The sequence below is a fragment of the Macaca thibetana genome, chromosome 16 (genome assembly GCF_024542745.1).
Source record: "Macaca thibetana thibetana isolate TM-01 chromosome 16, ASM2454274v1, whole genome shotgun sequence".
In the NCBI taxonomy this organism is placed as follows: domain Eukaryota; kingdom Metazoa; phylum Chordata; class Mammalia; order Primates; family Cercopithecidae; genus Macaca; species Macaca thibetana.
In genome coordinates this window covers 52,726,421-52,739,727 of record NC_065593.1, presented here as the reverse complement: position 1 = coordinate 52,739,727, position 13,307 = coordinate 52,726,421, and the positions used below count along the sequence as shown (strand labels likewise).

General features: G+C 43.9%; 1 long non-coding RNA gene across 5 annotated transcripts in view; it reads left to right on the top strand.

The window, feature by feature from the left end:
* Positions 1–13,084, top strand: part of LOC126938632 (uncharacterized) — a 31,278-nt gene extending 18,194 nt beyond the window's left edge. For 2 of the 5 annotated variants that reach the window (XR_007720119.1, XR_007720123.1), the window contains exons 3-4: positions 6,725–7,227; positions 8,747–9,703. This is a non-coding gene — a long non-coding RNA (uncharacterized LOC126938632). Of the gene's footprint in view, positions 1–6,724; positions 7,228–8,746 lie in introns of all 5 variants that reach the window. The other 3 variants (XR_007720122.1, XR_007720121.1, XR_007720120.1) reach the window with 3 other exon arrangements.
* The last annotated feature ends 223 nt before the right edge of the window (positions 13,085–13,307 follow it).

Sequence of the window (13,307 nt, the reverse complement as noted above, 5' to 3'; positions counted from 1 at the left end):
GGATTGTAGTCAATAAGCTTGGTGGTAAGCTTGGGCACTCAGAGTATCCTGGGGACACCACGGGACAGGCCAGTACCAAGTACTTGGCTTATTTAAACTTTATAAAAACTCTCCTTAAAGAAGGAGGTGTAAAAAATATCTACTGATAAGTTAATTGAACTGTTTGAGGTTGTAGATCTTCTTTGCCCTTGGTTTCCTACTGAGGGAACTTTAGAACTTAAAGATTGGGATGAGATTGGCAGACAATTCAAAATTGCTCATAAAGGGGAACTTATTATTCCGCCCACAATTTGGTCAATCTGGGCTTCGGTTCGCTCTGTCCTAGACTCCTTACAGACTCAGGAGCACAACATGGAAGCTGATCCCTCTTTCCTCTCCTCTGAGGAGGTTGAGGAAGTTCTTAGTTCTCTTTCCCCTGAGGATACTGCGGATTGAGGCCGTGATTCTACAGACGGACCTCCACTCTGATATTCCTTTGGTGCCACCACCTATACCAGAGCCTACCATGCCCCAGTTATCACTTTATGACGAACTTTTAACTGATCTGCATGAGCTTATTTCCCCCAACCAGCAAAATCCAGCTGACAGATATTATCAACAGCCATTGCAGCCGGACCTTCCTACCTTTCTTAAACTCTCAACTCTTCAGCTATGCAGATAGAAAATGAGATGATGCAGCCTGAAAAAGAGGCTATAACTATGTTTTCATGCAGCCTGGTACAAAGGCTCCAATTTCTACACAGTCCGGTGAAGAGGCTCTTCATTTTCAGCCCGGTAATGAGGCCCTCAACCCTCTCTCTGTTCAGCCCTGCTGTGGGCCTCTCAACTTTCCACCTGTTCAGCCCAGTTATGAGGCCCTCAACCCTATCCATATTCAACCGATTTTTCCACCTCTCACTTCTGGTTCTGTTTTGACAAGTCAGGCTCCCTCGAAGCCTGGACCTCTCTTGGCAAATCAGACTGCCTTGAAGCCTGGGTCTCTTTCAGAAATCAGGCTCCCTTGAAGCCTGGGTCCCTTTTGGCAAATCAGGCTCCTTGAAGCCTGAGTCTCTTTCGGCAAATCACACACCCTTGAAGCCTGTGTCTTTTCCAACAAATCAGGCTCCCTTGAAACCTCAGGCTCCCTTGAAGCCTGGTCCACAGTTACTGTGGCAGCCTGGATTTCAGGCCAGTGAAAGACCTGCCCAGCAGGTAATCTTGTCTCATCCTGGCCTACAGGTTCTAAACTCTTCCTGCATTCAAAATTCCAACTTTTTTCTGCTTCTGGTCCGGACGCTACTGCGGTTGCCAGTACCACCATTGCCGCTCATAAGCAACAAGCTATATACATCCCTGAAAATGACACTTCTCTTATGAGGGCTATAGCTCAGGCAGGAGAATATGGGGATCCCAAAGCCTGGCAATTTCCTGTAATTTTACAGCCTCCAATACCCACCATCCCAGTGGCACAAAATCAGCCACAGCCTGCTGATCCTGCTCAGCAGGCGGCTGATCCCATGGTCCTTCAAGATCAACAGCCTGAGAATCAAGTCCCTGGTCTTTTTTTTTTTTTTTTTTTTTTTTTGAGACGGAGTCTCGCTGTGTCGCCCAGGGTGGAGTGCAGTGGCCGGATCGCAGCTCACTGCAAGCTCTGCCTCCCGGGTTTTTACGCCATTCTCCTGCCTCAGCCTCCCGAGTAGCTGGGACTACAGGCGCCCACCACCTCCCCCGGCTAGTTTTTTGTATTTTTTAGTAGAGACGGGGTTTCACCGTGTTAGCTAGGATGGTCTCGAACTCCTGACCTCGTGATCCTCCCGTCTCGGCCTCCCAAAGTGCTGGGATTACAGGCTTGAGCCACCGCGCCCGGCCAAGTCCCTGGTCTTGACAATCAGGCTGCTCAGGAAAACAATCAGGCTCCACAACTGCTTGCCACTGGGGCACAGTTCCTGGTATTCCAGCAGTTCAGGCAGTAGTTCAACCTGACCCTATACATTCAGGCCAGGTTCAGCTATGCCCTGCTACTTGGGAAAGTTTTTCTTTTTTCTCTCTCTCCTTTTTTTTTTTTTTTTTTTTTTTGAGACAGAGTCTCGCTCTGTCACCCAGGCTGGAGTGCAGTGGCACGATCTCAGCTCACTGCAACGTCCACCTCCTGGGTTCACACCATTCTTCTGCCTCAGCCTCCCAAGTGGCTGGGACTACAGGCGCCTGCCACCATGCCCGGCTAATTTTTTTTTGTATTTTTAGTAGAGACAGGGTTTCACTGTGTTAGCCAGGATGGTCTCGATCTCCTGGCCTTATGATCCACCCACCTCGGCCTCCCAAAGCGCTGGGATTACAGGCGTGAGCCACCGCGCCCGGCCAAGTTTTTCTTTTAAATATTTCAAAGCACCAGTGAAGCAGTATGGCACCAACTCCCCTTTTGTCCATTCTAAATTAAAAGCTCTAGCAGAAAATAAACACATTGGTGCCCTTTGGAAAATTTTAGCAAAGTCAGTCTTATCTAAATCCTAATATTTACAGTTCAGGACTTGGTGGGTTGATGCTGTCTGTCCAGGAATGCATTCATCTTAGGACTCTAATCCTCCTGTTAATGTTATGGCCAACCAATTACTGGCAATGGGCCAGTGGGCTGCAATTCAAAACCAAAGTATACTAAATGATGAGGTTATTGAACAATTACAAAAATGTTACCTGGACGTTTGGGACAAAATTCAAGATGATGGCAAAGTATGCCCATCTTTTATGGCTGTCAGATAGGGACAACATGAACCCTATCCAGACTTTATTGCCCATCTTCAAGACGCAGCAAAACATGCTATCCCTGATAGCCACAGCCTTGTTGTAGAACTTTGGCTTACGAACAAGTAAATCCAGACTGTCAGGCGGCTATTTGCCCCATTAAAGGCAAAATTCAACTAGGGGGTGATGTACTCACCTCATACATTAAAGCTTGTGAAGGCGTGGGGGAAACTCTGCATGCAGCAATGGTCATGGCACAAGCCATGGTCTCTATTCGAATGCCTGGACAATTTCCTGGCAAATGCTTTCCATGTGGCCAACCGGGACATTCTAAAAGAGATTGTCCTTGTCGTACAGGCCGCCATCCTTTTCAACATGGACAACCAAAATTTTTTCAACAACAAGCCCCACCTTCTACTGTATGCCCACGATGCCGAAAAGGAAATCACTGGGTGGTTCAATGCCACTGAAAATTTGATATTGATGGCAGTCTCTTACAGTCACTGAACAACCAGGGAACCGGGAAGAAGGGCCAGCCCCAGGCCCTTCCAAACAATGGGGCATTCCTCAACTTCCAGCTAGCTTCCTGCCAGATGAGTGCCTTTCCGGCCCAATCCATTCAACCTACACCCCAATTCCCACTTCAGCAATTTGTGCCACAGGATTTAATGGCTCTGCCCCAACACGAATCTCAGTACAGTGCTTGTCCCCCACCACCACAGGCTCAGCAGCAGTAGATCTTTGTTGCACAAGAGATATTTCTCTGTTACCTGGAGAGCCACCTATTGCTGTTCCCACAGGTGTTTTTGACCCCTTGCAGACTGGCAGTGTTGGTTTGCTATTTAGTTGCTCAAGCCTAAATTTAAGAGGTGTTCAAGTACATACTGATGTAATTGATTCTGACTATTCAGGTGAAATTCATATTGTCATTAGCTCTGCAGTCCCTTGGTATGTGGCAGCTGGAGACCACGTTGCTCAACTTCTTATACTCCCTTACATTCCTTTAGGATCCAGTTCTTGTACAAGAACCGGAGGTTGTGGTAGCACAGACTATCAGGGCAAAGCAGCTTATTGAGTCAGCAAAATTTCTGACACTCGTCCTGTGTGCTCCGTGCATATTCAAGGAAGGAAGTTTGAGGGAATGATTTATATGGGCGTTGATGTCTCCATTATCACTTTACATCAGTGGCCCTGACACTGGCCAAAGGAACACACGTCCACAGCATTAGTTGGTGTTGGTCAGGCTTCAGAAGTCTATGAAAGTTCTATAATTTTATACTGTATGGGCCCAGAAGGACAGATTGGTACTATCTGCCCCCTCATTACACTCGTTCCTGTTAACCTGTGGGGAAGAGATCTTTTACAACAATGAGGGGCAAAGATTTCTTTTCCACAAGGCAATTATAGCTAGCAGAGTAAAGACATTATGACCAAAATGTATGGGCTTAGGAAAATCAGCAGAAGGCATCACCGAGCCTATTATACCTACCCATAAATCAGATTCTACGGGACTTGGTTATTCTTTTTAGAAGGAGTCACTGTCAAACCTCCAGATCCCATCCCCTTGACTTGGAAAACTCAGAAACTGTTTTGGGTAGATCAGTGGGTGCTCCCTAAAAATAAGCTGGAGGCACTCCATATTTTGATTCTTGAACAGTTAAAATTGGGACACATCGAACAATCTTTTTCTCCCTGGAATTCATTTGTCTTTGTTATCCAAAAGAAATCTGGTGAGTGGAGAATGCTTACTGATCTTAGAGCAGTAAATGCTGTCCTTCAGCCTGTGGGGACATTACAACCCAGCTTGCCTTTCTCCACTATGATTCCCAAGTACTGGCCACTTACCATCATTGATCTTAAAGACTGCTTCTTCAACATTCCTCTGGCCCCTCAGGACTTTGAAAAATTTACTTTCACAGTTCGAACCCTTAACAACATCACTCCCACAGCGCATCCTTAACAACATCACTCCCACAGCGCATTACCATTGGAAAGTCCTACCTCAAGGAATGGTTAATAGCCCTACTATTTGTCAATATTATGTGGGGAGCATATGAAAACCAGTAAGAGATCAGTTTCCCCAATATTATATCATTCATTACATGGATGATATTATTTGTGGAGTACCTTCACGTTCTGTATTAATATCTTGTTTCTCTGCAGTACAACAAGCAGTTGTAACAGCTGGTTTGGTTATTGCCCCAGAAAAAATCCAAACTTCTTCTCCTTATCAATATTTAGGAATGCAGCTAGAAGACAAGATTATTAAGCCCCAAAAGGTTCAACTCAGATGAGACTCTCTAAAAACTCTAAATGATTTCCAAAAATTGCTTGGAGATATTAATTGGATTCACCCCTCCTTGAGCATTCCTACCTATGCTATGTCTAATCTCTGCAACATTATGGGGCATTCCTGATTTATGCAACAAAATGCCTTTGACCCCTGAGGCAGATTCTGAATTACAACTTACAGAAAAATGCATTCAACAATCTCAGGTAACCAGGGCGAATCCACATTTACCTTTTGAAATACTAATCTTTCCTACTAAACATTCATTCAACAACAGGACTCATTATCCAGGGACATAATTTAATTGAATAATGCTTTCTTCCACACAGCTCTTTATAGACGCTTATCATTTATCTAGATCAAATTTCCATCCTAATTGGTCAAGCTCATTCTCATCTCCTAAAATCATTGTTCCCCTCACCCGATTACAAGTCCAACAGGCTTTTGCAATCTGCATTTCTTGGCAAGTACATTTGGCATGTTTCCCGGGTGTATTTGACAATCATTATCCTAATGTAAAACTGTTTCAGTTCTTTAAACTTCTTAGGTCTTACCTAACATTACTACGGATACCCCATTAGCTGAAGCTGTCACTGTTTTTACTGATGCTTCCTGTAATGGCCGAGCAGCAAATACAGGACCAAAAGAACGTGTCCTTAACTCAGGAGCTGCTTCAGCACAATGAGCTGAGATGATCATCATCATGGCTGTTCTTGAATATTTCCCTGAACCAGTTAACATTGTTTCTGATTCGGTGTATGTAGTACATGTTGCTTGCAACATTGAAACTGCCTTAAACATATTTCTGCCTGATGATAACCTACTTTTTCTTTTCCAAAGGTTTCAGTCCATACTCAGAGCAAGGTCTTCTCCCTTCTACATTACTCACATTACGGCCCACACGCCCCTCCCAGACCCCTCTCAGCAGCAAATGCGAGTGCTGATACATTAGTTGCTCCCGTTTTTTACAGACGCAGAAAATTTTCATGCTTTAATTCATGTCAATGCTGCGGGACTCTGAAAAAAGTCCTCCCTCACATGGAAACAAGCTAAAACCGCTGTATGTCACTGTCTTGCTTGTCAAGTGTTAATTTTACAGCCACTTTCCTCAGGAGTTAATCCTAGAGGACTTTCACAGAGTGCTCTATAGCAGATGGATGTGACTCATTATCCAGCTTTCAGCAAACTCTGTCTTATACATGTAACTATTGACACTTTTTCTCATTTTATCTGGGCCACATGTCAAACAGGGGAAAGTACGGCTCATGTTAAACAGCACATGCTTTCACGTTTCTTGGTTATGGGCTGTCCTGAGAAACTAAAAACTGAAAATGGTCCTGGTTACGTTAGCAATGCTTTTAAAAAGTTCACTCAGAAATGGGAAATTACTCACACAACTGGCATTCTGTATAACTCTCAAGGATAGACATTGGTAGAACGAGCTAATAAAATGCTTAAAGACCAACTTTGAAAACAGGACACTAAACCGAAAAGGGATGCTGCTACCCCTCATACTCAGTTAAATTTGGCTTTCTCCACTAAATTTCTTAAACCTAGCAAGAAGTCAACCTTTTACAGCAGCAGAACAACATTTCACTGGAAATAAATTTGATCCACAAAAAGGAAAGCGGGTATGGTGGAAGGATGCAAAAACTGACAAATGGGAATTAGGTACTGTGGTAACATGGGGTAGGGGTTTCGCTTGTGTTTCTCCAGGAGAAGGACAACAACCCGTGTGGGTTCCCTCCCAGCAACTGAGATTGCATTATAACTCCAAGGATGGTAGAACTCTCAGAAACAAAAGGCAAAGAACCGTCAGAAAGCAAAGAGCAAGGTTTGTCACCTGACACATAAACTCCATGACCTCGACATTACAACAAAATATCGCCATGTGACCTACAACACCAGTCATTCTACTCTACCAACATGGGGCCAGATAAAAGTCTTATCACATCAAACAGAGAAATTACTACAAGAAGAAGGAATTCCAAAAATGACGGGTAATATAATTCTGGCTGCCTTTATGGTGGTCAGTGCAGTGGTGAGTATACCAGAGGTTGGGGCAACTCAAAATTATACCTACTGGGCGTATGTTCCTTTTCCCTCTTTAATTCAGTCTGTCTCCTGGATAGACTCCTCAGTGGAAGTTTACACTAATAATAGTGCATTCACACCGGTCCCCGATGATGACAGGTTTCCAGCCCAACCAGAAGAAGAAGGTATGCACTTTAATTTGTCAATTGGCTACAAATATCCACCACTGTGCACTGGAATTTGCCTGGCTGCTTAGCTTATTATAAGAACTGGATGTGGACCATACCGTCCTCTAGTAATGATTTTTATCAAGTGCATATGTGTTCAGTAGCAATTCTTTCCAACTCATGAATGTTAAACTTAATCCACATGAGGAATGGAGGGTTCCTGTCACTACTAAAAGCAGTAAAACAAAAGGACTGCCAGACTGCTCAAATGAACCTACAAAGGGACATTTTCTAGTAAATTCAATTTTATGGAATTATTATAATGCTCTAAAGGCCATAGTGTTCCAAAATCTAGCTACGGGTGTTGTTATTGACTGGGATCCAAGAGGGTATTATTGGAGGAATTGCTCTGGCCAAAATACCAAATGCTCGGAGTTTAATTATTTGTTAGATTATGTGGAGGACTGATGGCAGTCCTACAGGTTGAAGGAACGGGTGCCTCCTTATCGATTTAAATGGATGGACACAGGAATCATTCCTCCTAGACCAAAAATGATTCATCCAGTTGTTACCCTAGAACATCCTGAATTATGGAAATTAGCTGCAGCCATGACAGGAATAAGGATATGGAATGCTACCTATCAATTCTCTCCTACTGATACCGAGACACCCATATTCAAGATCACCTTGATGTCAGAACAGGTGATACCTATCAGGAGCTGTGTCAAACCCCCTTATATGCTGTTAGTTGGGAATACAGTTATCACTCCCAATGCACAAACTATGTAATGTGATGATTGTAAGCTGTCCACGTGTATTGATGCTGTTTTTAATCCCAGAACAAGTATTCTCTTGGTAAGGGCTAAGGAGGTAGTATGGATACCAGTCTATTTACATCATACATGGGAGTCTTCCTCCTCTATATACATAGTCAATGAAGTTCTTAAGGATATCCTCAAAAGAACCAAGAGATTCATTTTCACTCTTACTGCAGTCATTCCAGGACTAATTGTGGTTGCTGTAATAGCGGCAACTGCTGGAGTTGCTATCCACAACTCTGTTCAAACTGCTCAATATGTGGAAGCATGGCAAAAAAACCCCCACCAAACTCTGAAATTCTCAGACTCAAGTTGATCAAAAATTGGCTAATTAAGTTAATTATTTCCGCCAGAGTGTAATCTGACTGGGAGAGAGAGTTATGAATCTGGAACACCGTATGCAATTACAGTGCGATTGGAATACTTCCGATTATTGCATAACGGCTTATGCTTATAATAAAGATCAACATAGCTGGGAAAAAGTCTCAAAACATTTAAAAGCCTGGGATGATAACTTAATGTTAGATATTTCAAAACTTAAAGAACAAATTTGTGAGGCCTTACAGGCTCATTTAACTACTGTTCCTGGCTCGGACATTTTTGAAGGAGTAACTAAAGGATTATCTGATCTTAATCCCTTTAAATGGATCAAACCCCTCAGAGGATCATTGTTGTCATTGGCATTATTAATACTGTATGTTTACGTTGTCTACTTTTAGTCTGCAGATGTCTCCAAAGAGTCCGAGGACAAGTCCAAAATCAACGACAAGCAATGATGGCAGTGACGATCCTAGTCAATAAAAAGGGGGAAGATGTGGGTGGTAAGCCACCCAGGTGCCGAGGCAAGAGACCGAAGGCATGAGCTGTTCCAGTATAATAAATAAAATATATAGAATAAGAATAGTTATACTAGAAATATAGATATGATTATATATTAATATTAATCATTAGTTTGTAGCATTACTCTTTATTCCAATATTATAATCATCTCTGTTCTACAATTATAACCTAGGAAAAACCAGCCATACAGAGACAGGAGCTGAAGGGACACGGTGAGAAGTGACCAGAAGTCAAGAGTGTGAGCCCTCTGTCATGCATGGACAGGGTTACTAGATGGCTCCTTGGTCTAGCGGTAACGCCAGTGCCTGGGAAGGCACCCATTACTTAGTGGACCGGGAAAGGGAATCTCCCTTTCCCCTGGGGAGAGAAGACTCTGCTCCACTACCTCTTGTGCAAGGCCTGACATGAGTCAGGCCCGCCCACAGCCATCTGAAGGCCTAAACGTCTCCCTGTGATGCTATGCTTCAGCGGTCACACTCCTGGTGTACTTTCATGTTCTGCTCTGCGCACCTGGCCCCGCATTCTAGATAGCAGTAGCAGAATTAGTGAAAATACTAAAGTCTTTGATCTTTCCAAGAAATACATAGAAGAAATAATGACGTAAGCTGTCCCCTCTCTCTCTCTCCACCTTGGTTACCAAATAGGGAAGGGCCCCCTGTCCCGTGGACATGTGACTCGCGTGACCTTACCTATCATTGGAGATGACTCACACTACTTACCCTGCCGCCTTGCCTTGTATACAATAAATAACAGCGCAGCCAGGCATTCGAGGCCACTACCAGTCTCCGCATCTTGGTGGTAGTGGTTCCCCGGGCCCAGCTGTCTTTTCTTCTCTCTGTCTTGTTTCTTTATTTCTACAATCTGTTGTCTCCGCACATGAAGAGAAAAACTCACAGGCCCTATAGGGCTGGACCCTACAGAAAGCCACCCAGGTGCCGAGGCAAGCACTGAAGGCACAAGCTGTTCCAATATAATAAAGAAAATAGGGTAAAAGAAAGTTATGTTAGACATAGGATATAGAGATGATTATATATGGATATTATCAATTATTAGTTTTTAGTATTAATCTTTATTATTATAATAGAGGAAAAACCAGGCCATACAGAGTCAAGAGCTGAAGGGACATTGTGAGAGATGACCAGAAGACAGGAGTGTGAGCCCTCCGTCACACCCGGATAAAGGCCGCTTGAGGACTCCTTGGTCTAGTGGTAGCACCAGTTCCTGGGAAGGCACCTGTTACTTAGCAGACCTTGGTCTAGCGGTAGCGCCAGTGCCTGGGAAGGCACCCGCTACTTAGCAGACCGGGAAAGGGAGTTTCCCTTTCCTTGGGGGACTTAGAGAACACTCTGCTCCACCAGCTCTTGTGGGAGGCCTGATATCAGCCAGGCGTGCCCATAGTCATCTGGAGGCTTAAATGTCTCCCTGTGGCGCTGTGCTTCAGTCGTCACGCTCCTTGTTCACTTTCATGTTCCGCCTGTACACCTGGTGCCTCTTTTAAGTTCCTAGAAGATAGCAGTAGCAGAATTAGTGAAAGTATTAAAATCTTTGATCTCTCTGATAAGTGCTTTAAAAAAACGCTGACATATGCTGTCCTCCCCCTCTGCTTCAACTACCACAAAGGGAAAGGCCCCCTGTCTAGTGGACACATGACTTGCTTGACCTTATCAATCACTTGGAATGATTCACTCTCCTTACCCTGCCCCCTTGCCTTATATTCAATAAATAGCAATGCTTCCAGGCATTCTGAGCCACTACTAGACTCTGTACATTGGTGGTAGTGGCCCCCTGGGCCCAGCTGTCTTTCTTACTCTCTCTGTCTTGTGTCTTATTTTTCTATGATCTCTTGTCTCCACACACGAAGAGAAAACTCACAGGCCCTGTAGGGCTGGACCCTACAAGTCAGATGCGGTATGAAGTTGGCTGCATTCAAGTTTACTGTGTTTAGGTCACTATACAGAGTCTGATGACTTTTCCATTCACTTGGCTTAGTCAGATGTGGTATGAAGGCCGCTGCACTCAAGTTGACCTTGTGTACATCACTATCCAGAGTCTCACTACTTTTTCAATCACTTGGTTTACTCCGATGCCATATGAAGATCACTACATTCAGGTTCGCCCTGTGTACATCACTATCCAACATCTGACTACTGTTCCATTCACTTAGTTCAATCAGGTGCGATATGAAGATTGCTGCATTGAAGTTTACCATGGATTGGCCAGGCATGGTGGCTCACACCCATAACCCCAGCACTCTGGGAGGCCAAGGCGGGTGGACTGCCGGAGCTCAGGAGTTCAAGCAAAGGTCATGCCACTGCACTCCAGCCTGGGCAACAGAGTGAGACTGCGTCTCCAAAATAAAGTAAAATAAAATAAAAAATAAATGAAATGGTAAAGTTGGCATCTCAAGTAGGTGGGAAAAGGCAAATTATTCCGTAAATGGTACTGAAACAACAGTGTAACCATCCTCTGGGGAAACACTGATAAAGTTCAGTCACACTTTCATCTGAATATCGGGAAAATTTTTAAACTATGGAGTCCCTGAGTTCCAGGCTGCAGTGAGCTATGACAGGGCCCCTGTACTCCAGCCTGAGTGACAGTGAGACCCTGTGTTTAAAAAAAAGAAACAAACAAAGGTCAGGCAATATTTGGAGGGTATTTTTTTTTCTTTTCAATTGATATACCGTAGGGCCATGTTGCCCAGGCTGATCTCCCTGGACTCAAGCGATTCTCTGACAGGACCACAGGTGTACACCAGTGAGCCTGGCTTGGTCACTTTTCTTTGTAGGGAAGAGTATAAATATACACAAATTCACAGATAAATTGTACTATGTAGTAAAGGTGGCATCTCAAGTTGCTGGGAGGAGACAGAACTGGCCATTCATGGTAGGCTTCATGGACACACAATCCATGAGCTCAAAAGAGCCCAATTTGGGGTTTAGTGCTGTGTGTTCATGTCTTTTTTATTTTTATTTTTATTTTTAGATGGAGTTTCACTCTACCCAGGCTGGAGTGCAGTGGCACAAACACAGCTCGCTATAGCCTCAATCTCCTAAGCTCAAGAGATCCTCCTGCCTCAGTCTCCTGAGTACCTGGAACCACAGGTGCAGACCACCATGTCCAGAAAATTCTTTAAGTTGTTGTAGAGAAGGAAGCTCACCTCTGCCCAGGCTGGTCTGAAACTCCTGAGCTCAAGTAATCCTCTTGCCTTGGTCTCTTAAAATGCTAGGGTTATAGGCGTGAGCCATCACATAAGATTAAAAAGTATGTATTTACTTTTTAATCTTATAATTAATATATCTTTTTTTATTATACTTTAAGTTCTAGGGTACATGTGCACAACGTGCAGGTTTGTTACATATGAATACATGTGCCATGTTGGTATGCTGCACCCGTTAACTCGTCATTTACATTAGGTATATCTCGTAATGGTATCCCTCCCCTCTCCTCCCATCCCACTACAGGCCCCGGTGTGTGATGTTCCCCGCTGTGTGTCCAAATGTTTTCATTGTTCAATTCCCGCCAATGAGTGAGAACATGCGGTGTTTGGTTTTCTGTCCTTGCAATAGTTTGCTCAGAATGATGATTTCCAGCTTCATCTATGTCCCTACAAAGGACATGAACTCATCCTGTTTTGCGCCCCGCCAAGTATTTAATTTGATGATGTGAAGACAAAAAACAACCTTCCATGGAAAAAAACAAAAATACCATGCTCACACATATATAAAAACACCAAACAAGCAACAAACTAAAAGAGAAGATGTGCAACCCAAACCCCAGGAGAAGTACTTATCTTGCTGATATATAAAGAGCTCAGAGAAATAATTACATAAAAGACCAAGCTTACAGAAGAAAACAATGATCAAAGGTCAAGCACGGTTCCCAGAAAAGAAAAAGTGGTTCTTTGGCAAACATAGAAAAATATAAACCACTGAGATACAACTTTTCCATTAAGAGATTGGTGATTTCCGTAACTGTGATACGATGCTGTGCTGGCGAGCCTGGGGACATGCGCACAGCTTGATAGCTCTAGTGGTGTCCTTAGAGCCACTGTCCTGTAGCAGTCAGAAATTCCCAAACCCCTTGCACGATGGTGAAGCACCATGGTGATGTCACAGGTACCCAGAGGAGTCCTGACTGCCGCACAGCCATGTCCTGGCGCCACCTCACCTTTCCAAGCACTTTGGTCTGTCCACATCGATTGGAGTCAGCTTGGGATAATCACACAATTAGTAATAATCACTAATTAACTCTCAGAGCTGATGTGTGAACCAGAAAGCAGAGTCTTAGTTTGCAGTGAGAAAAATTCCTTTCCAATGGCCAGTACCCTCTTGCCTACCACCCAGAGCATCCTCTTCTCAGGGAAACCTTACTAGTGGGCAGAATATGGTCTGATAAACACAGAACTGAGCAGAGATGATGGGAGTGGGGAGGCATCAAGGG